This window comes from Anabrus simplex, chromosome 2 (genome assembly GCF_040414725.1).
Source record: "Anabrus simplex isolate iqAnaSimp1 chromosome 2, ASM4041472v1, whole genome shotgun sequence".
Lineage (NCBI taxonomy): Eukaryota > Metazoa > Arthropoda > Insecta > Orthoptera > Tettigoniidae > Anabrus > Anabrus simplex.
The window spans coordinates 849,711,334-849,735,271 of record NC_090266.1 but is presented as its reverse complement, the minus strand read 5'-3'; the positions used below and the strand labels follow the sequence as shown (position 1 = coordinate 849,735,271).

Here is a 23,938-nt window from a genome sequence, read left to right as displayed (position 1 = left end):
GAACGGGTGTTCTACCTTGTTTGCAGTAGGAACTTTCACCGTGATCAACGAAACGGTTACACGCTACAAAGTTGGGAAACTTGCCTAATGTCGCAGGGACTGCAGACTTACTAGGAAACCAATTTGTTGAAACGCCACTTGAGTGCTTTGTACATTGCATAGGGTACAAACAGCTCTAGCGCGTGTACAAATTAAAAGTTATATCAATGGAAATACCACAGTATACGAAAGACGAACTTATGAATATGCTGCTTATATTTGGAGAGTGTTATCCCAATGGATAAGCCAGTATAGTACGCTTCGTATGGCAACTCGTCCATTGAGGACATTGCATAGGGATTCAGAGAAAATGAATATGGTAAGAAAAGTTGCTGTCGTAGAACGTAATACAAATACTACAGCTGTGGCACAGATATAGGTATACCGCATGTTAAAGTTCATAGAATTATAAAACATAATGTACACTGGCATCCGTTGAAACGGCACACAACTCAGCGCCTGCGACCGGATGACCATGCCCGTCGCGAAGTTCCCTGCTAGTGGATTACTGAACAAGTGAGTAGCGTATACATTGTTAACTAAATGTCGTAGATCGACCTAAATAGATTCTCGTATTGTTTTGGTTTACCAGGTTTCGCCTTCATGATCGCCCATTTATTTTAATTCCATGACTTTTTTTACAATTAGCTTTTCGTCGCACCGACACAGATAACCTAGGTCTTATGGCGATGATGGGATAGGAAAGGGCTAGGAGTGGGAAGGAAGCGGTCGTGGCATTAATTAAGGTACAGCCTCAGAATTTACCTGGTGTGAAAATGGGAAACCACGGAAAACCATCTTCAGGGCTGCCGGCAGTGCAGTTCGAACCTACTATTTCCCGGATGTAAGCTTACAGCTGCGCGGCTCTAACCCCACGGCCAACTGGCCCTATGATGACTCTTTTCTTGGGTTATTAGTGTAACCTACACAAATCTGCCTGCAAGCAGGGATGACTTTGAGAGTAAACTTCGTGATGCAACAGTAACTATCACGCCGGCAATGTTAACAAAAGTGCTAGAGGGCTTAATGAGAACAGCAGCACTTTTTGATGAACAGGGAAGGGGCTAATCGTAACACTTCTTGTGACGAAATACGCAATAATATTCGCGTATATTGTGACTTACGTTTTACTTTCCTTTCCACACTAATGCGCCTGCCTGTTGCGGCAACCCAACACACTGCGGAGTATGAATCTGAAGCTCCGTCTGGTAACATGTAATACATTTTCACAAACTGATGATAGGAAGATGCATGCTAACTTTCGTGTGTATAAACACCTTGGAGGAAATGCTCTAATTCTAAGAAACCTAATGGATCCTATTTTATTCGAAAATGTGTGAGATACAAAAATTCTATTCCCACATGTATAGAGAGGAATAGCCGTACAAAACTTGCCATAATCCACAGAGTCAATAAAGATAAATAATACTATGGCCTCAGCTACCGTGTGCAGGCATTTAATATGACGCCATTTAGGCTGCCTCTGCATCAATTTCGACATTCCATTTTACTCTACCAGATAGGAGCGTGAACCTGATCTCTTTTGGGCGATCTATAGCTTTGTGTAAATTAATTTTGTCGGGCAAACACCAAATGTGTTCCTGAAGATATTTACATGCAGACATCGTATGACTTGGAGTTCCGAATGGAATTCTTTCCGCGGAATTAAAAAATCAGACTACCTCTGTTAGGTTTGAACGCACGATCTTGGGATTCTGAGGATAGCGTTTCGAACTCCACATGTCCGCGTGAACTGTGGTGCTACGTTCACGTTGAGGCGATTATAATTTTAATGTCAATTTAATGATGAAGTCACAGGACATTTCTTTTTCTGTATATGATAATATTACTCCACGTGCAATAAAGTGTAGCCTAATATAAAGGCAATCTGCGCTTTGATTTTTCAATATCACCGGTTGCCTATCCAGAGATGTTATTAAAAAACAGTCGACACACCGCTCTTCACACATGCAAGGCTTACAAGGGGAGGGCACAGGTATGAGGCCATCGATTTCATTCAGACTTCGGGAGGTTGATCAGCGTAAAAAAAAAAAGAAGAAGGATACGTTTCCGAGGGTTTGTGCCATTGGCCTTTCGGGAAGATGGTCCTTTAAATTTGACATCCTGTATTCCTGTTGGCATTTTTCATGTACGTACCTGTCGTAGCCCTGGTGAAGTGGTTAGCGCAAGTGCCTTCCACGCGGACGTGTCGGGTTCGAGGCGCGCCGGAGCGTAATTCATTTGCTTATTCTCTACTTCTCCATTTTCATCTTACTGTTACTGATTGTTGGTTGTAGAAGGTAAACACATTCACTCTCTCTCTCTCTCCATCTTTTATCATAAATGCAGCAGTGGTTAAAAAATAACAATGTTAATATTTAGCGAGACACGCGTGGCAAGATAAGACGAGACGATAGTAAACGAGTTTATCGTGCACTCAGCCTATATCTAATAAACGCATTTCCTAGTCTGCAGGGACAAAGAATGAAATAAAGAAAACGAAAGAGGGGGAATAAAAGAACAAGTAAGGCAATGACGCACCTTGAACCCTAAACTTTCTTTCTTTCTTTCTTTCTTTCTTTCTTTCTTTCTTAATCTGTTTACCCTCCAGGGTCGGTTTTTCCCTCGGACTCAGCGAGGGATCCTACCTCTACCGCCTCAAGGGCAGTGTTCTGGAGCTTCAAACTCTAGGTCGGGGATACAACTGGGGAGGATGAACAGTACCTCGCCCAGGCGGCCTCACCTGCTATTCTGAACAGGGGCCTTGCGGGGGGATGAGAAGATTGGAAGGGATAGACAAGGAAGAGGGAAGGAAGCGGCTGTGGCCTTAAGTGAGGTACCATCCCGGCATTTGCCTGGAGGAGAAGTGGGGAAACCATGGAAAGCCGCTTCCACGATGGCTGAAGTGGGAATCGAACCCACCTCTACTCAGTTGACCTCCCGAGGCTGAGTGGACCACGTTCCACTTTTCAAATTTCGTTGCAGAGCCGGGAATCGAACCCGGGCCTCCGGGGGGTGGCAGCTAATTCCACCAACCACTACAACACAGAGGCGAACGTCGGTAGATTTAATGGTACGTAATTCTTTTTTATTTTATTTTTACAATTTGCCTTGCGTCAGCACCGACACAGATAGAACTTATGACCAGGAGTGGGAAGGAAGCGACCATGGCCTTAATTAAGGTATAGGCCTGGAATTTGCCTGGTGTGAAAATGAGAATCCACGCAAAGCCACTTTCAGGGCTGCCGACAGTGGGGTTCGAACCCACTATTTACCGAATGCAAGCTGTTAGTTACGTGGCCCAAACCGCGCAGCCACTTGCTCGGTCGTACAAGAAATCTTGCGGGACATAATTCCGGCATTTCGACGTTCCCGAAAATAGTAAGTGGGACGTACGACAAATATTATTATTATTATTATTATTATTATTATTATTATTATTATTATTATTATTATTATTATTATTATTATTAGCCTATAAAATGGTGAATAGCCAGTATATTGTACGTTTGATGCGTATATTGCTGCGTCTCGGTCCAAAATATGCAGTCACCGAGCTCGATAGCTGCAGTCGCTTAAGTGCGGCCAGTATCCAGTATTCGGGAGATAGTAGGTTCGAACCCCACTGTCGGCAGCCCTGAAAATGGTTTTCCGTGGTTTCCCATTTTCACACCAGGCAAATGCTGGGGCTGTACCTTAATTAAGGCCACGGCCGCTTCCTTCCCACTCCTAACCCTTTCCTGTTCCATCGTCGCCATAAGACCTATCAGTGTCGGTGCGACGTAAAGCAACTAGCAAAAAAAAAATATATATATACAGTCAAAGTGCAGGTACGAAGTCTCAACATGAGATATCAGCTAGATTAGCATTGGAGCATCGAATGTGCCACTTCTGATAACACGCTCAACTTGACATGGAGAGAAACTCAGATAGTTCTGTTTATACTTCGTTTCGTACTCATTCGCCTAGTCAGCTGGGCACATTTCCGAAATGTCCGTAAAGAAGGCCTTCCCTGGAGCCCATGTGGAACGAGTGAATGGGTCGATCTGCGTCGGTGCTAGGTTATCTAGAGTTATCCAAAAGGAAAATCTCAGGCCATCACTAGTTATTGATTCCCGGACATTGGATGATTCAGAACTACTTTCCTGGTCATAATCATGTTTCTTTTAATAAAACAAAAAAAAGAAGAAATAGCCATATGGAAACATGTGCAATAGAAACTTGAAAATTTCCTATAAAATCTCCATTATTACTAAGAATTTGTTATTAGTTCCAAACTAGATTTCCATTCAAGATACCGTCCATGAAAATATCCAGTTAATATTTTTCGAAACACTGCTAAAAGCAAACAGCCAAAAATGAATTCACCATATACCAGAATAATAACAAAGAGGTGAATGAAAATCAAAAGTCACGACAACAAAAGTTGGAAACCATGCACATAACAAATACTGTACAAATTTTATTGCTACAGTTCCGAGTCATGGCTTCCGGCACGTTTAAAAATACCTGTGGAAATAAATTTTGACACCCTGGCGTCTGTTTAGACCATTGGAATTTATAGGAGACGCTAATTATTATTATTATTATTATTATTATTATTATTATTATTATTATTATTATTATTATTATTATTATTATTATTACACAGTATTACAATGGTGCTGAGTACTTCTTCGGTACCAGATACAAACATGAAGCACTGTATGTACTATTCGTGCAACTTTTAGTGATATATGGGCTCCCTGGTGCTGAATCGGTTCGACCTCGGTAATCTTCGAGATTCGTATTGACAACCTTTGAAACACAAACTATGAATCGCTTATGCATCGCTGTGCGACATCTGGCGTACACTTTACGTACTGGTATTGTTGTTGTTTACACAGCAAAGCCAAACTATAGAATTCATGCTAGGAACAAGATTCACATCGAGAAATATTATAATGTGTGTGACACAGTTGTTGGCTTAAGATAAAGGTTTAGAAAATTTATATCGATCGATCATATTATCGATTCAATTCAGATTTCATTTCCATTCAGTTGGCAGTACTACCGAAACCGGGAGAGCGAATAGTACTGTACACACGATTTAAGCAACACCTATTTACAAACATCTTTTACTGATTAGCCTAGTATTCATATGTTGAAGTCCTATATGTGATGTTCCACCTCCAAGAATTTACGAACGATGTGCCATGTGGCTAAAGTGAATGCTTTTTGAAGTTCTACGTAGCTGAGGAATGCAGGTTAAGAGTCTGAGGACTGTTGTGTGACTCCGGAAACCATAAAAATACTTAGTGGGACGTAAAGCCAATCACATGATTATGTATTACTGTTGTGCGATTTCTGTAGAATAACGCCACTACACGCAATTACTGTAGGCATAGTGATTACTTTATTGACTCCGCGCGTTGATTTAATTACAACTGACAAATCGATGTATTTAAAATGAAAATCTGTATGTTGCCTGCAGGTGGCAGGAACCCTGACATGCAATATCAATGACTAGCAAGGTACCCGTGCTTCGCTACGGTATTATACTGAAATTTATAATTGAATGCTTATTGTTTTAGATATATAATCCGCCGAAATTTGCGATCTGACTCGTTTTCTGCGAGAATCCACCAAAATTCCCGATCTGACTCGTTTTCTATTATTTTACAGCACGTTTCCTCCCATTTTTCAATCTTCCTTTCCAGCAATCGATTTCGTACTTCCCGGGCTAGGCTCAGGTATTCCTCCTGGTCAGTTGGGTCCGTAAATCTTTGCTATCCTTTCCTTTAATCATTTTTAATATGGATAAAATCCTTCAGGAGATCCGGCGTGGTGTCATATTGGGTGCCTTGGCGGCACTGAACCCGCGGCCGGACTGCATTCTTAGTCATTACCCGTCCAGGAGCCGTTACCAGCGCGGTCCGCACATTTGACGACGGTCCGGAACATTATTATTATTATTATTATTATTATTATTATTATTATTATTACTATTATGTGTTGCTGGAATGGCTGATGAAAGGGAAAACCGGAGTATTCGGAGAAAACCTGTCCCGCCTCCGTTTTGTCTAGCACGAATGTCACATGGAGTGACCGGGATTTGAACCACGGAACCCAGCTGTGAGAGGCCGGCGCGCTGCCGCCTGAGCAACGGAGGATCCTTCTAAGTACATTAATAACAGTAAAATCAATTGGTCTCACCTCCTTCTACACCCCACCGCCGTTAAGTTTATTTACCGCCCCCCCCCCCAAAAAAAAATAATTAAAAGAAGGCTTGTTTCTTTATGTTTAAGGGAGATTCCAAACACCAATGTTCACGTCTATTACCTTCAGTTTTGAGATATAAGTATCCCCATAAAAGTAATTTACTTTGTTCACTTCATTTCACACTACTCCCCCCCCCCTGCCTAAGTGAACTTTCGCGCAAAAAATACTCGTTTCTTTAATAGTAAAGGATCTTCTAAATACCAATTAGCACGACTCTAACTTCTTCAGTTTTTGATTTATGTGTCCTCATGAAAGGAATTCAACTCCTTTACACTCCCTCCCTCCAACATGGTTTCCCGCCCAAAACGCGTTTTTTTTTTGTTTTTAAAGGAGATCCAAATACGAATTTTACGTCTGTAACAACTTTAGTTTTTATTAGATGTATGTATTCTCATACAATTAAGCCAATTAATTTTTCAATTCTTTCACCCCCCCCCCCCATTCATTGGATTTTCCGAGAATACGTGTTTATTTACTTTTAAAGCAGATTGAAAATATCAAATTTCACGTCTTAACATCTTTGATATATCAGTAGCCTAATTAAAAGAATTCAACACCATTTTCAGTCACTTTTACCCCCCCTCCCCTCCACCCAAGTGATATTTCCGAAAACTAAAAATACACGTTTCTTTATGTTTAATAGAGAAAAAAAATACCATTTTTCACTTCTGTAACATGTTAAGTTTTTTTAGATGTACTGTAAAAATTCTCATTTTAAAATTTAACCCCTTTTGAGTTCCCCTTAAGTGGAGTTTCCAAAAACAAATCACCTATATTTCTTTACATTTACAGGAGATTCCAAACACCCACTTTTTACGTCTGTAACATTATCCGTTTCCAAGATATTCTGTAGATATAGTCTTTCAAAAAATTCACCCCAATTTGTCACTCCTGTTTAACTGCCATTAATTGGATTTTCCAAAAACGAAAAAATATGTGCTTCTTTACTTTTAAAGTAGATCCCAAATACCAATTTTCAGGTCTGTAATATCTTCAGGTTCTGAAATATAAGTAGCCTCGTTAAAGGCATTCAAACCATTATTCACCCTTTTACACCCTTCCTATTGGGATTTTCCGAAAACAAAAGAAAACATGTTTCTTTATTTTTAAAGGAGATTCTAAATACCAATTTTTACATCTATAAACTTTAAAAGTTTTGAGATATAGATACACAAATTTTAAAAAATCACCCCCATTTCACCCCCATTTCACACCCCCCCCCACCCATTAATTGATTTTTCCAAAAACAAAATAATGATGTGTTTTTTTTTTAAAGGATATCCCAAACACCAATTTTCAGGTCTGTAATATCTTCAGGTTCTGAAATATAAGTAGACTCATGAAAGGTATTCGACCCTTTCTTCAACCTTTTCCACCCTTCCTATTAGGATTTTCCGAAAACAAAATATACGTGTTTCTTTATTTTTAAAGGAGATTCTAAATACCGATTTTCACATCTATGACCTTAAAAAGTTTTGAGATATAGATACACTCATTTTAAAATATTACCCCCTTTTCACCCCCTCCCTTAATTGGATTTTCCAGAAACAAAATAATACGTGTTTCTTTATTTTTAAAGGAGATCCCAAACAATTTTCAGGTCTGTAATATCTTCATTTTCTGAGATATAAGTAGTCTCATTAAAGGCATTCAACTCTTTTTCCACCCCTTTTCACTCCTCCTATTGCGATTTTCCGAAAACAAAAAAATACGTGTTTCTTTATTTTTAATGAAGATTCTAAATACCAGTTTTTATATCTGCAAACTTTAAAAGTTTGGAGATATAGATTCACTCATTTTAAAAATTCACCCCCTTTACACCCTCCCATTAATTGGATTTTCCAAAAACAAAAAAATACGTGTTTCTTTATTTTTAAAAGAGATCAAAAGTACCAATTTTCAGGTCTGTAATATCTTCAGTTTCTGAGATATAAGTACCGGTATCCTGATTGAAGGCATTCAACCCATTTTTCCCCATTTTCACCCTTTTTCACCCCTCCTATTGGGGTTTTCAGAAAACAAAAAAATACGTGTATCCTTATTTTAAAAGAAGATTCTAAATACCAATTTTTACATCTGTAAACTTTGAAAGTTTTGAGATATAGATACACTCTTTTTAAAATTTCACCCCCCTTTTCACCCCCTTAGCGACGAAATATCCAAAAATCCTCTCTTAGCGAGCACCTACATCTTAATATGAATATGTCCCCAAAATTTCATTTCTTTATGTCCAGTAGTTTTGGCTCGGCGATGATGAATCAGTCAGTCAGTCAGGACAAGTTATTTTATATATATACTAGCAAGATACCCGTGCTTCGCTACGGTATTATACTGAAATTTATAATTGAATGCTTATTGTTTTAGATATATAATCCGCCGAAATTCGCGTTCTGACCCGTTTTCTGCGAGAATCCGCCAAAATTCGCGATCTGACTCGTTTTCTAATAGATTACGGCAAGTTTCCTCCCATTTTTCAATCTTTCTTTCCAGCAAACGATTTCGTACTTCCCGGGCTAGGTCCAGGTATTCCACCCAGTTAGTTGGGTCCCTAAATCTTTGGCATCTTTTCCTATAAGCATTTTTACTATGGATCAAATTCTTCAAGGGATCTGTCGTGGTGTCGTCTTGGGTGCCTTGGCGGTAGCCTACTGAACCCGCGGCCGGACTGCATTCTTAGTCATTAGCCGTCCAGGACCCGTTTCCAGCGCGGTCCGCACATGTGACGACAGTCCAGAACATTATTATTATTATTATTATTATTATTATTATTATTATTATTATTATTATTATTATTATTATTATTATTATTATTATTATTATTATTATTATTATCATTATTATTATTATTATTATTATTATTATTATTATTATTATATGTTATGGACCCCACAGCAATATGCAAGACCGCTACTTGGCGGTAAATTACATCTGCTGCCATTGTCATTGTTGACAATGTGGCCAGCACCATTGTCGCGCGTAGGCAAGTGTGCGGGATTTCTGGCGATACGAATGACATACCTCCGTGTATTAGTGACCTTATTATAGAGGTGAACAATTTGACGGTCAATATCATTCCTATCGTTTATTTCAAATGTGTTTAAATTTTTATTTATATGCCAGGAGAATCTACTCTAATCTAAGAACGTTCTCCGAAGGAAAAGATGGCTGTTGAAAAAGAACCCAGGAAAGATTAAAAATGATCGGTTTATGATCAGAATAAGAACATCGAAAGTCAACAGCCTGTTTCCTATCATTCGACAGGATCAGGGATGGAATGAATAAAGCCCCATCTAGCGGCGACAATATGAATTGTGCCGGCTGCCGAAGCTCCCCTCTGGGGCAATGATCGATGAGTGACAAATGAAATGAAATATTGGACAGTGCTGCTGGAATGAATGATGACAGGGAAAGCCGGAGTGTCCGGAGAAAAACCTGTCCCGCCGCCATTTTGTCCAGCACGAATGTCACATGGAGTGACCGGAATTTGAAACACGGAACCCAGCTGTGAGAGGCCGGCGCTCTGCCGCCTAAGCAACGGAGGCTCCTTATAAGTACATTATGAACAGTAAAATCAATTGGTCTCACCGCCTTTTACACCCCACCGCCGTTAAGTTTATTTACCCCCACCCCCCAAAAAATTAAAAGAAGGTGTGTTTCTTTATGTTTAAAGGAGATTCCAAATACCAATGTTCACGTTTATTACCTTCAGTTTTGAGATATAAGTATCCCCTTAAAAATAATTCACTTTTTTAACTTCCTTTCACACCCCCCCTCACAAAGTGATATCAAGGCAAAAAATATTTGTTCCTTTAATAGTAAAGGATCCTCTAAATACCAATTATCATCGTCGCCATAAGACCTATCTGTGTCGCTGCGACGTAAAGCAACTAACAACAAACAATACCAATTATCACCACTATAACCTCTTTAGTTTTTGATTTATGTGTCCTCATGAAAGGAATTCAGCTCCTTTTAACCCCCCCCCCCAAGATTGTTTCCCCCCCAAAACGCGCTTTTCTTTGTTTTTAAAAGAGATCAAAATACCAATTTTCACGTCTGTAACAACTTTAGTTTTTATTAGATGTATGTATTCTCATACAATTAAGTCAATTAATGTTTTCAATCCTTTAACCCCCCAAACCCCCTTCATTGGATTTTCCGAGAATACGTTTTTGTTTACGTTTAAAGCAGATTCCAAAAATCAAATTTCACGTGTGTAACATCCTCATTTTTGAGATATCAGTAGCCTAATTAAAATAATTCAACACCATTTTCAGTCACTTTTACCCCCCCCCCCCACACTTCCCAAGTGGTATTTCCGAAAACTAAAAATACACGTTTCTTTATTTTTAATAGAATAAAAAAATTACCATTTTTCACTTCTGTAACATGTTAAGTTTTTTGAGATATACTGTAGAAATTCTCATTTTAAAATTTCACCCCTTTTTAGTTCCCCTTAAGTGGAGTTTCCATAGAAAAATCACCTATGTTTCTTTACACTTACAGGAGATTCCAAATACCCACTTTTTACGTTTGTAACATTTTACGCTTCTCAGATATTCTGTAGATATAGTCTTTCAAAAAATTCACCCCAATTTGCCACTCCTGTTTAACCGCCATTAATTGAATTTTTCAAAAGCAAAAATATACGTGTTTCTTTATTTTTAAAGGAGATCCCATTTACAAATTTTCAGTTCTGTAATATCTTCAGTTTCTGAGATATATGTATCCTCATTAAAGGCATTCAACCCTTTATTCACCCTTTTACACCCCTCCTATTGGGATTTAGAGAAAACAAAGAAATACGTGTTCCTTTATTTTTAAGGGAGATTCTAAACACCAATTTTTACATCTGTAAACGTTTAAAGTTTTAAGATATAGACACACTCATTTTAAAAATTCACCCCCTTTTCACCCCCCATGATTTGGATTTTCCAAAAACGAAAAAATACCTGTTTCTTTATTTTTAAAGTAGATCGCAAATACCAATTTTCAGGTCTGTAATATCTTCTGGTTCTGAAATATAAGTAGCCTCATTAAAGGCATTCAACCTCTTTTTCACCTTTTTCCACCCTTCCTATTAGGATTTTCCAAAAACAAAAAATAAGTGTTTCTTTATTCTTAAAGGAGATTCTAAATACCAAATTTTACATCTATAAACTTTAATAGTTTTGAGATATAGATACACTCATTTTAAAAATTTCATCCCCCTTTTCACCCCCCATTATTTGGATTTTCCCAAAACGAAAAAATACGTGTTTCTTTATTTTTAAAGTAGATCCCAAATACCAATTTTCAGGTCTGTAATATATTCAGTTTCTAAGATATAAGTATTCTCTTTAAAGGCATTCAACCCAATTTTCACCCCCTTTTCACCCCTCCTATTGGGATTTTCCGAAAACCAAAAACTACGTGTTCCTTGATTTATAATGAAGATTCTATATACCAATTTTTACATCTCTAAACTTTAAAACTTTTGAGATATATACGCACTCATTCTAAAAATTCACCCCCCTTTTAACCCTCGCATTAATTGGATTTTCCAAAAACAAAAAAATATGTGTTACTTTATTTTTGAAAACGATCAAAAGTACCAATTTTGAGGTCTGTAATGTCTTCAGTTTCTGAGATATAAGTATTCTCTTTAAAGGCATTCAACCCATTTTTCACCCCTTTTTACCCCTCCTATTGGGATTTTCCGAAAACAAAAAATACGTGTTCCTTTATTTTTAATGAAGATTTTAAATACCAATTTTTACATCTCTAAACTTTAAAACTTTTGAGATATAGATGCACTCATTTTAAAAATTCACCCCCCTTTCACCCTCGCATTAATTGGATTTTCCAAAAACAAAAAAATATATGTTTCTTTATTTTTGACAGCGATCAAAAGTACCAATTTTGACGTCTGTAATATCTTCAGTTTCTGAGATATAAGTAGCGGTATCCTGATTGAAGGCATTCAACCCATTTTTCACCCTTTTTCACCCCTCCTATTGGGATTGTCTGAAAACAAAAAAATACGTGTTTCCTTATTTTTAAAGAAGATTCTAAATACCAGTTTTCACATCTGTAAACTTTTAAAGTTTTGAGATACAGACACACTCATTTTAAAATTTTACCCCCCTTTTCACCCCCTTAGCGACCGAATATCCAAAAATCCTCTCTTAGCGAGCACCGACATTATAATATGAATATATCCCCAAAATTGCATTCCTTTATGTCCAGTAGTTTTCGCTCGGCAATGATGAATCAGTCAGTCAGTCAGTCAGTCAGTCAGGACAAGCTACTTTATATATATAGATAGATGTAACATGTCCCTAAATATTCTCAAGTAACACGATATCTGGTCTAGTGCATGATACTGTATTGTGGTTAATGATATTTCGGTCACAGTGAAGCCTACAGTATTCATCTTCAAGGACTGACTGAGGAGTATACTTCCAGGAAGTTGTTGAAACTGATAAGTTACACCGCCGGAAAAAAACGCAACGTCCTCAAGGACAAGGTCATTTTACTCACAAGCGTTGTGATAGGTAGTTCATCATTGCAGGAGGACATGATTACAAATTCATACCAACTGAAACACGCATATCGCAGTAAAGGTTGCCCAAACAGTCCCATCAATACACAGTTTAACCCCTCTGGTGGCAATGCAGGCTTGTACTCGCGCATGCAAACGATCATAAAGGTGCCGAATGGTATCCTGCGATATATCGTCCCAACTATCTTGCACCTTTTGATTCAATTCGGCAATGGTTCTTGCAGGCTCCGGAGAACGCGTAAGTTCCCGCTTCATCATGTCCCATACGTGTTCAATTGGCGAGAGATCCGGTGATCTTGCTGGCTAGGGCAGTTGATGTACACCACGTAGAGCACGTTGCGTCGCAGCAGCTGTATGTGGACGTGCACTGTCCTGCTGAAAACGCCCCTCACCTTCCTGTCGAATAAATATCAGTTGCACGGGGACAGCAACCTGTGCAATGTAGCGGGCACTGGTTACGTTCCCTGAAGAGACACCACCTGTGACCGCGAGTTCTAATTGATAACCCCCTCCACCATGAAGCTTGGGGTGGGACCTGGGTGCCGTAGGCAAATGTACTCTGGAATAGGCCGCTCACCAGGTCTACGCCGTACACGTGTACGTCCATCACTTACATACAGACAGAACCTACTCTCGTCACTGAAGACAACAGAGCGCCACTCCCCTCTCCAGTCGACCCTTTCACGACACCAGATTAGCCGTGCTTGGCAGCGTCGTGGTGTCAGTTGTAGCCTGGTCAGAGGCACACGTGATCGTAATCCTGCTGCAAGCAGACGGTTCCCAATGGTCTCTGGGTGACACAGCAGGTGCAACATGTGACCGGGTTTTGTTCCTGGATGATGTTCGTTCGGCCACCGCTGCTCGCACAGTGGCGATCTTGACGTGCCTCTGTACTACGCGGACGTCCAGAACCTGGTTTACGGGTGTGAGAATATTCCACAGATCACCGCTGAAAGCAGCGATACACCACCGACACAATGTGCCCAACATATGCAGCAACCCGTCGAAACTTCCATTCAGCTTCCCGCACGCCCAAAATGCGACATCGTTCGAATGGCTACAGTTGTTCAACAGGAGCAAATACTCGTCGAAGGCGCATGGTTGTACCCTAGAATGAATGTTTCAAACAGTGTCCACCTCTAAACTCAGTACAGTTACTGCCCGTGAGTTAAAATACACTGCTCACGGACAGGCCTCCAGAGCATCATCAGATCGTCGATGTCCGTGACAATTGACGCACTAACACAACAACCCCTCAGTATGCACACAATACCATTGTGCCACTCCTTCGGCTCAGAGGGTCCTTGGTTCGATTCCCGGCCAGGTCTTGAATTTTAACCTTAATTGGTTAATTCCAATGGCTCGATGGCTGGATGTTGTGCTGTCCTCAACATCCCTGCAACTCACACACCACACAAAACACTATCCTCCACCACAATAACATGCAGTTACCTACACATGGCAGATGCCGCCCACCCTCATCGGAGGGTCTGCCTTACAAGGGCTGCACCCGGCTAGAAATAGCCACACGATTTTTTTTCCATTGTGCCACAAAACACAGTTCTTGGGGATGTTGCATGTTTGTTTTCGGCTGTGTAGTTTCCTTTGTTTACTACTTGATCATGCCTGTAGTTCTCGTTTGCCATTAATCAACATCCAGATGTAATATCGGTGACTTAGGTCAGATTCTAATGATTCATCCAGTAGTATGTGCTTTCTGTTGTTCCTTGTAGTGATACTTGGTTGTAAAGAGCTACCTTAAAGCCTTTCGTCTCTGGATCCATCTCTGAATGTGTTAGCGATAGTCCTTTATCGACGTACGGCTGATCCAACCCATCCAGTACAGCCTGTGTAGAGCCTTCTGTTTCTATTGTGTAACTGTCTGCCCCGTAGTGAGAACCTGAGGTGAGGAGGTTTCTGGAGCATCAAGACTGAGCGTTTAAGATCTTGTCTGTGGCAACTGCAACTACCGCATGCGGACCAGCACCGTGGCTATTTGGTTAGCAAGGTCCAAGGGGTCTTGGCTTCGATCCCCGGCCAGAAATGTCCATTGGTTATTTCTTCTGTTCCGGTCAAATGTTGACAAATTCTATTCTTATGCAGTGATTACCAGTAGTACACTAAAGCGCAAGGATGGAACCTTGAAACTCTCGCCGAGCCTTGATTCACCAGGAGAGAAACTGGAAACTTCCATCGCGCACTGTCCCTAATATTTTGAAACTTCAGCATACTACTCAAGTCATTATACCTTTATTTTAGTCAGACGTTACCTAGAAATGTCAGAAACGAAAAATCTGTACACAATGACCTGTCTTTTTCGTACGAAACTGGAAATTGTGTGTTTTTATATTTACGGTACTGTATTTCCTTGAGTCAGTCCGCAGAAAACTTGGTGAAAGGACAAAGGATAGCATAACCAGTTCATGTTCATCCCTATTTTCATCCACCACAAGTAGACATAAATAATATAATCGGTGAATTTTTTAACAATAAAGTTATTAATCTTTGTACCACAAACTACTTTTACGGTTTTTTGAGACGCCGAGGTGCCAGAAATGTTGCCTTCAGGATTTCTTTCAAGTGTTGTTAAATCTACTGACAGGAGGGTACCGCAATTGAACTGCCGGACTGGGCCAGGATGGAACCCGTTACCTTGGGCCGTCTGAGCCTCTCAATCCGGTGTGAAGGAAATTTAAATAGCTACCACAGTGTGTAACTCAACGATGGAACTTCCGTTGGGAAGCGTGGTTACGGAACGCCATCATACTCAATAGTGGTTAATTTTTCTCACAATTCGTAAGAATTGAGGAAAGCAACGGGAAACTACCTTACTCCTCGTTTCACTAGTATGTCCCTTCAGTGATGCCTAGGCCATCTATGACAGCTGTTGGTGGAGTTTTCAAGGATCCAACCAGCCTTCGGGCTGAGGCAAACATACGTAGGGGAGAGATGGGCAATTGCACGCATCTAAGGCAAAACACCAGTAGGTACTACTGTATGTTGAATCCAAAATTTCTACAATACTTCAGTATGATAATATATTTAGGAACGCGGAGTTTGGAATACAAGTAACCACAGAAGAGACAAGTATCGTTGGTGGTATTCCTCCGTGGTAACGCAGACATCACTTCTTCCGTGTAATCATCATTATCATCGTCTTGACAAAGTTCACCATCACATATTATTTCATCTGACGAACTGTTGTTGTCTTGAAAAGTACCTTCCTTGTCTTCTTCATTTTCGTGAATTTGCAAGTCGAGTCTTCTTGACAATATGTATATTCGTTTTTCTTATTTTACAACTCCTCTAATACTGATTTTCTGGGTGTGTTGTTTTCGCACAAAATGTTAATGCTCTGATAGGGATAGGAGAGGAATTGATACAACAAAAATTCCCTTTTTGGTTGCAGAAATTAGAGGAAAGTGATGTTTGACTCGAAAAGAAGAGTTGGATTCTTTACTGATAATTGTGTGTGTGCAGCGAAATTCTTGAGCCACGTCAGGAACAAGTCCTCATTCATCCATTCTGACTTGGAGCACACGAAAATGCTTCCTGGAGGGCCTCCACGTGTTATTGCAGTGGGCGTTCTCACACCAGGATATACAGTATAAACATGGGTGGTATATAATTAACCGTCGGATTCATGGCGAAACATACAAAAAAGCTGGTCGCTGTCCTTACGTGCTTTTGACCTTTGCGGGCAATTATTGGAGGTGGCTTCTAGATGGTCGAAATGCTGGTTTCGTCAACGTTATAAATACGTGACGGTGGAAACTTAAGTTTTTCACTGACAGCCAAGAGATTATGATAAGGTATGTCAACTTCTGCTTTATCAAATGATAAAATTCTGATTGCGCTAGTTGCTTCGTATCTCCGCAGACTGAGTTCTGGATTTCTTGTCAAGAAACATTGCGCCCAGTCCTTGCGGGCCAGCTAATTTAGTAGTGTTGTTAAAATTGTTAGAAAGATTGTTCCTGTCCGCAAATTCATAGGCAACACGACGTAGTTCAATCATCGTCATGCCGTAAAATAGCCTAGCCAACTGAGGAAGGCGAGAAGAGAATGGTACGCACTGAAGGGGCAATAAGACGCAGAGCGCGTACGATTACCCCTCTAGACACCTTCACACCTTCTGTTCTGCCATTTTTTTTGCTAGTTGCTTTACGTCGCACCGACACAGATAGGTCTTATGGCGACGATGGGATAGAAAAGGCCTAGGAGTTGGAAGGAAGCGGCCGTGGTCTTAATTAAGGTACAGTCCCAGCATTTGCCTGGTGTGAACATGGGAAACCATGGAAAACCATCTTCAGGGCTGCCGACAGTGGGATTCGAACCCACTATCTCCCGGATGCAAGCTCACAGCCGCCTGCCCCTGACCGCTCGGCCAACTCGCCCCGTCCCGCCATTTTATAACCGATGAAGGGAAAAATAGAAATTACGTGTGGAACACAAGATATCGCATTTCACATTCAGAAAACTGAAGACTTTAGAGAAGAAAGTGGACAGTAGTATAATGGGAGAGTTCGGGCGCCTCCTCCTCCTCCCGCCGCCTCCTCCGCCTCCTCCTCCGCCGCCGCCCGCGGGAAATTTGAATTTTGGCGGGAAATTTGAATTTTGGCGCGAGATTTGAATTTGTAAACAAAGCCACGTGCTTTTTAACAGCTGTCATCGACAACAACGCATCGCTAACCTCACTGCTGCCATCTTGACGGGCCTAAACCTCACTAGTGCCAACTTAACCTAACTAGCGAGAGGTAAACAAACCCACGTGTTTTTTGACAGCCACGTGCTTTTTGACAGACAACAACGCATCGCAAACCTCAGTACTGCCATCTTGACGGGCCTAAACCTCAGTAGTGCCAACTTAACCTCACTAGCATGAGGTAAACAAAGCCACGTGCTTTTTGACAGCCACGTGCTTTGACAGATTTGTAAACAAAGAAACGTGCTTTTTGACAGCTGTCATCGACAACAACGCATCGCTAACCTCAGTACTACCATCTTGACGGGCCTAAACCCCAGTAGTGCCAACTTAACCTAACTAGCATGAGGTAAACAAAGCCACGTGTTTTTTGACAGCCACGTGCTTTTTGACAGATTTGTAAACAAAGCCACGTGCTTTTTGACAGACAACAACGCATCGCTAACCTCAGTACTGCCATCTTGACGGGAATAAACCTCGGTGGTACCAACTTAACCTAACTAGCTCGAGATAAACAAAGCCACGTGCTTTTTGACAGCCACGTGCTTTTTGACAGCTGTCATCCGCCATCTTTAAACTACAGAGCGCTGTGCTGCCCTCTTTCGTCACCTGTCATCGGCAGTGCTGCCATCTTGGCGGGCCTAAACCTTAGTGCTACCAACTTAACCTCACTAGCTCGAGATAAACAAATCCACGTGCTTTTTGACAGCCACGTGCTTTTTTGACAGCTGCCATCCGCCATCTTTAATCCATAGAGCACAGTGCTGTCCTCTTTAGCTACTTACCTTTGAAATGTGGTGGCGGATAATTTGAAAAAATGCTTTTTTGACAGCAGCCATCTTTGAGCGCCGTGCTACACTCTTTAGCTAGTTACCTTTGAAATGTGGTGGCAGGCAATTCCACATGACAGCAGTCATCTTTAATCAAGAGAGCACCGTGCTGCCCTCTATGTGGTGGCGGCAAATTGAAAAATTCTACATGCTCTTGTTTGGAAACAAACTCACGCGCTTTTTTGACAGCCGTCATCCACCATCTTTAATCAACAGAGCACAGTGCTGTACTCTTTAGCTAGATACCTTTGAAATGTGGTGGCGGCAATTTGAAAAATTCTATGTGCTCTTGTTGGGAAACAAAGCCACGTGCTTTTTTGACAGCTGTCATCCGCCATCTTTAATCAATAGAGCACTGTGCTGCTATCATGCGGGCAATTTCGTCAGCTGTCATCCGCCATCTTTAATCCAGAGAGAACAGTGCTGCACTCTATGTGGTGGCGGCAAATTCCACGTGCTTTACAAACCTATGCGCTTTTCTGTCATCCACCATCTTTAATCTAGAGAGAACAGTGCTGCACTCTATGTGGTGGCGGCAAATTCCACGTGCTTTACAAACCTATGCGCTTTTCTGTCATCCACCATCTTTAATCTAGAGAGAACAGTGCTGCACTCTATGTGGTGGCGGCAAATTCTACGTGCTCTTATTTGCAAACAAATTCTACTCGCTCTTCAGCTGTCATCCACCATCTTTAATCCAGAGAGAACAGTGCTGCCCTCTTTAGCTACTTACCTTTGAGGCGGTTAATTTGAAAAATTCTAGCTGCCATCTTTAATGAAAAGGGCATCGTGGTGCTATCTTGCGGGTAATATTTTACGTCACAGCTATCATCCACCATCTTGCATTGCTAACCTTAGTGCTGCCCTCTTTAGCTACTTACCTTTGACAAGCTGTCACCCGCCATCTTGCATCGCAAACCTCAGTGCTGCACTCTATGTGGTGGCGGATAATTTGAAAAAATCTTTTTGACAGGCAGCCATCTTTAATCCAGAGAGAACAGTGCTGCCATCTTTAGCTACTGCCATCTTACATCGCTTACCTCGCTGCTGTACTCTATGTGGTGGCGGTTAATTCGAACAAGTTTAATCACGCATCGGGCAAGCTAGAGTAAGCACGTGCTGTTGTGATGACGTCATCATGCATGTTTAGACTTGTCCGTTTTCTTAAGAGTAAGTCGGTGTAAAGGAATGTGGTAGCGGTAAATTCGAACAATTTTAAACATGCATCGGGAAAGCTAGAGTAAGCAAGTGCTGTTGTGATGACGTCATTGTGCATGTTTAGACCTGATCGTTTTTTTAAGAGTAAGGGCCATTTTCTCCAAATCGAGTTAAACCTGGTATAAATTAAACCCGTTTAACTTTAGTACCTAGTTTAAAGTTGCGTCCATTTTCTCCACCAATTTCTGACACTCGTTTAGTTTAAACGGGCGAGCTGTCGTTGGCGCTAACGTTGGCTGCACTGAAGGAATAGTCGAAGGCATGGTCGATTGGAATTGGCCAATCAGAGCCAAGTAATTCAATGACCGACATTTTTGTAATAATATGAGCTGTTTGTGGCGAATTAATGCTATCGTACGTACTGAATAAAGAACAAATTCGGCGGGATATTAGCTTTACTGATAAATAAATTGTTTACATTTGTGCGAAGTGTTGTATCATATAATTCTACCTATTGCTGTCTACAGTTTATTGGAACGCACTTTTATTTCTTATTTTTCTCTGTCATGTTTTACCATAAACAAGTACCGTGGGCCTAATACGTGTCTTTTGATGTCTGTATTGTCTTACGGAACACACGGGAACGTTGAAGTATTAAAATCCTGGTCTTTCAGCAATAGGCCTACGGTATTCCTTTCCTCAGAAAATCAACATTTATGTGAATTTCAAGTAAAATTCCAAGCATGCTCGGGATCTATCTCCTATCAAAATCCATCGCCCACGGCCGGGATCAATCTCACAAACCTTGGATCCAGCAGACAGACCACTGAGGATGTATAATTTGGAGATGTATTACTTGATTCCATATTCGTTTATAACATAACCAAGTTCGCGATATGTCGTACTGTATGCATAATACTCTTCTCCCTATAGCATTATTATTTCTATTGCTGGTATGCTGGCAATAGATACGATGAAACATTCTTAACTATAATCTATTCTATTACAAGTTTACTAGCAAGCATGAAATACTTTATTGTTTTTCTGATCCTATAAATATATAATCTAGCAATTAGAAATTGCATACCACCGCCTCTCGTACCGTGCCGGTCAACATTCTGATGGTAAAAATACTTTCGACAAATTAGATTCGAACCGCCTTGTCACGGATTCGGACGATGCTGACTACACGCTTTAGCGACCACAGCCACCAAGTACCGCATGAAGAGCGGACGTATTACACGACTTAAGTAGGAATATTTTTATGCTTCACATTACAGTATTCATACCACGAACAGTATTTTACAGTATATAATATTATAAGGAGACTTCAATTTAAGGTCTGTGGTCCCCGTTGTTAATGAAAAAAATGCCTGCTGCATCATATCTTAAAGCAACCAGAATCATTGCTTCTAGCGAAATAGCATTATTTCGTGCAGTTGACGTTTTAAATGAATCCTTCTTCGATACTAGACAATCCTTGCTGTTCGCTTATGAATTATAAATCCATCAAAGAACTCCGTTACATCCGATTTTCCAAGATTGTAAACTTTTGTTGGAACGCGGCTTCTTAACCTCTCTTGCACATCAAAATTATTTCCTATTTAACCAAAGACTTCAATAAATTCTCCCATTTTTCTAATGCTAATACTAGGTTATAATTTTAGTACGTTTTTCATTAAAGTGCTGCAGTACTGGTAGTCAAAACTAACCCTTCTATTAGGAAAATCACTGATACGTTAATAAAATGTCAAGAAAGTTGAATATAAACAGCAGTTTAAACCAACAATATAGAAGGTTTAACTCTGAGCCAGGTTTAAACTTGATACAAAGTTTAAACCAATATGGGGAAAATGAATGTTAGTTTAAACTCAGACTTAAACCAGATTAAAATAAACCTAGTTTAAACTCATTTGGGGAAAACGGCCCTAAGTCGGAGTAAAGCAATGCAATAAGTACAACATTTTTTGAATGCGATCAAATATTTATTTACAAATGTACTACAACAGTGTTCGTTTTTTTGCTGCTGACAAGGTTAGTGTGCTTCTTAACAACGTATGCTTCTGAAATGCCTCCTGCAACATTCAAATTAAACAAAGCATTTAGAAATATATATTATACTAAGTATGTTGTGCTTTACAGAGAAGATCATATACTTCTTACCTTGCTGTTATTCCTTTTCGGAATCATCATCATCATCATCATGAAGTACTAGAGAAAGTTCATTCATACACTGTGTACAGTGTTCAATCCTCGGATTTGGTCCATCCCAATCATCATCACCATTTTCTCCTCGAAGCTTGTAATGTCGTTCACAAGTTCTGCATAAAGCTACTTCGATTGACATCTTACTGTGTGGAGGAAGGATGTCCCAAAAATTATGCACGTAAGAGGCAGCGTACGTATATAAAAATCCTGGTGGTAAGTATTGAATAAGATGTTTCGGCATCGATGATCTACGTTTATAGAACATCTTAATAGCCTCACTCACTCGTGAAACATAAATAAGATGTTGCGTATGAGCATGCAAACAGCATGCACATTTACAGTTTTGTTCCATAGCGTACGATGTCGAAGCACACACTAATGAAAATGATAAAGATCTATTCTTATTTATAGTCTCGTAACAATATTCGTTAGCGGATGGTAAGTAACATCACTCATATGAATAATAAGACAATAGGCTGCTGTGTTAGCAGGAATGTTTTCAGATGTTTCAAATTCTAAACGAATATCAACTGGAGATTCTTTTATAGATTCTTCATGATAAGAGCAGTCTATAACTACAATCGGTGCTTTATTTTTAAGTTCTTGAGGTGTAAATAGCGGACGATCTTCTTTCTGATAATACGATGATTGAAATTTACAAAACATGTCATAGAGCATCCCAAACTTATTTTTCTCAAAGTTAATGTCGATGTTTTCGTAGGGATACGTAATTCCGTTGAGATATAGTCTAACGTGTCTTAATTTGCAGTGATCAAACAGTGAGCTATCTTTTTCGTGATTGAATTTACGATTAGTTTGAAATCCAAAAATAATGTACAAGGGCTTCTCAGTAAAACGTGATGTTTTAACAGCCCAGCTATGCTTGTTTGTAGGTGGTAACACAGGATATTCATGCAGCTCCCAACTTCTAAAACGTATAGGTAATGGTGTATCATTTTCTACAATCTTGAGCAATCGAAGTTTTTCACGATCAGATAAGGTTACATGTGGGATCCGCCACAGTATACGATGCAGTGTTATTTTCGATTCTACAGGTGTTTCTACTGCTTTAAGAGAATTGTAATCACTTCGATCACGGATTAGAATAAGCTCTTGTTTTACGTTGATTATAATACGTGTAAAGTCTTCTGCGAATCCAAAAATATGTTTCAGTGATAACATACCCGTAAAAGTTCCATCCTCATTAATCATCCAGTTGTTAGTAGCTTTTGGACACCATCCAGCCATCCGCAAAAGATTACTTTCTTCATCACAGAAAGAAGGGTAGAGTTTCATTGCGCTTGTAATACCAACATTCTTCGTTCGATCTATTTCAACATTATTTACTTCATATCGCGCTTCAGAAAAGAGAAAAGCTAGAGCATGGTTGTTTAGTTGTGAAGTGCTTGGTCCACTTCCATCAGACTTTTCTAATCGTCCTTCAATATAGAGGTAGCTTTCGTGTGGTAAGGTGTAAACATCTTGTTGATTAATAATAAAATGAATTTCATCATTGTTATTTAATCCAAACGTAAAAGGTTGATAGGAATGAAGCTCACTTCGTACTACACCTTCACGACTTTCTACTGTATTCGTAATGTCTAGCATTTCTTCCATTCTGTTGTAGTAGTGTATATCCTAAATCTTGGAGTATCTGCTTATGGGTATCTGTTAACTCGATGAGTCTCTGCACACATGTAGTATGTCTTCGGAATGTACACCGTGTTTTATAGATGGTTTTCATACTGGTTTAAGATGTAGTTTGTAAGCTACGTACGCGTGCTGATCTAAATGAATAAGCTGATTATGTTTATTTACAAGTCTAAGAGTAATGTTGCTAATGTGTTTTACAGACACAGGATGATAAAGAACTACTGCTGGTTTCTCACAAATAGTATATCCACGTTCCTCTGTAACAATAAAGTCGTGCAGGACGTGCGAAGGTTGTAGATTACTATTCAAGTCTGTAATAATATTACAAGTAATGTTCACATTATAATCATCGAAGAGTTTTATAGGTTGATCAGACTCGTAACGTACGTTCGGTAGGAGCTCCCTCGATGAAAATCCAAGCAGTGATCCAATCGAATCAGGTTGTGATTTGAAGTCAATCTTAAATGATGATTCAATAACACATTTATGCGTAATGTTGCTTATAGTGATTGAGAACTTGTAATTATGATTACTAAAACTATC

The 23,938-nt window shown here is 39.9% G+C and overlaps 1 protein-coding gene across 1 annotated transcript in view; it reads left to right on the top strand.

The window, feature by feature from the left end:
• Positions 1 to 23,938, top strand: part of LOC136863713 (uncharacterized) — a 562,466-nt gene that overhangs the window by 61,691 nt on the left and 476,837 nt on the right. The gene's annotated exons all lie outside the window — the stretch shown is intronic.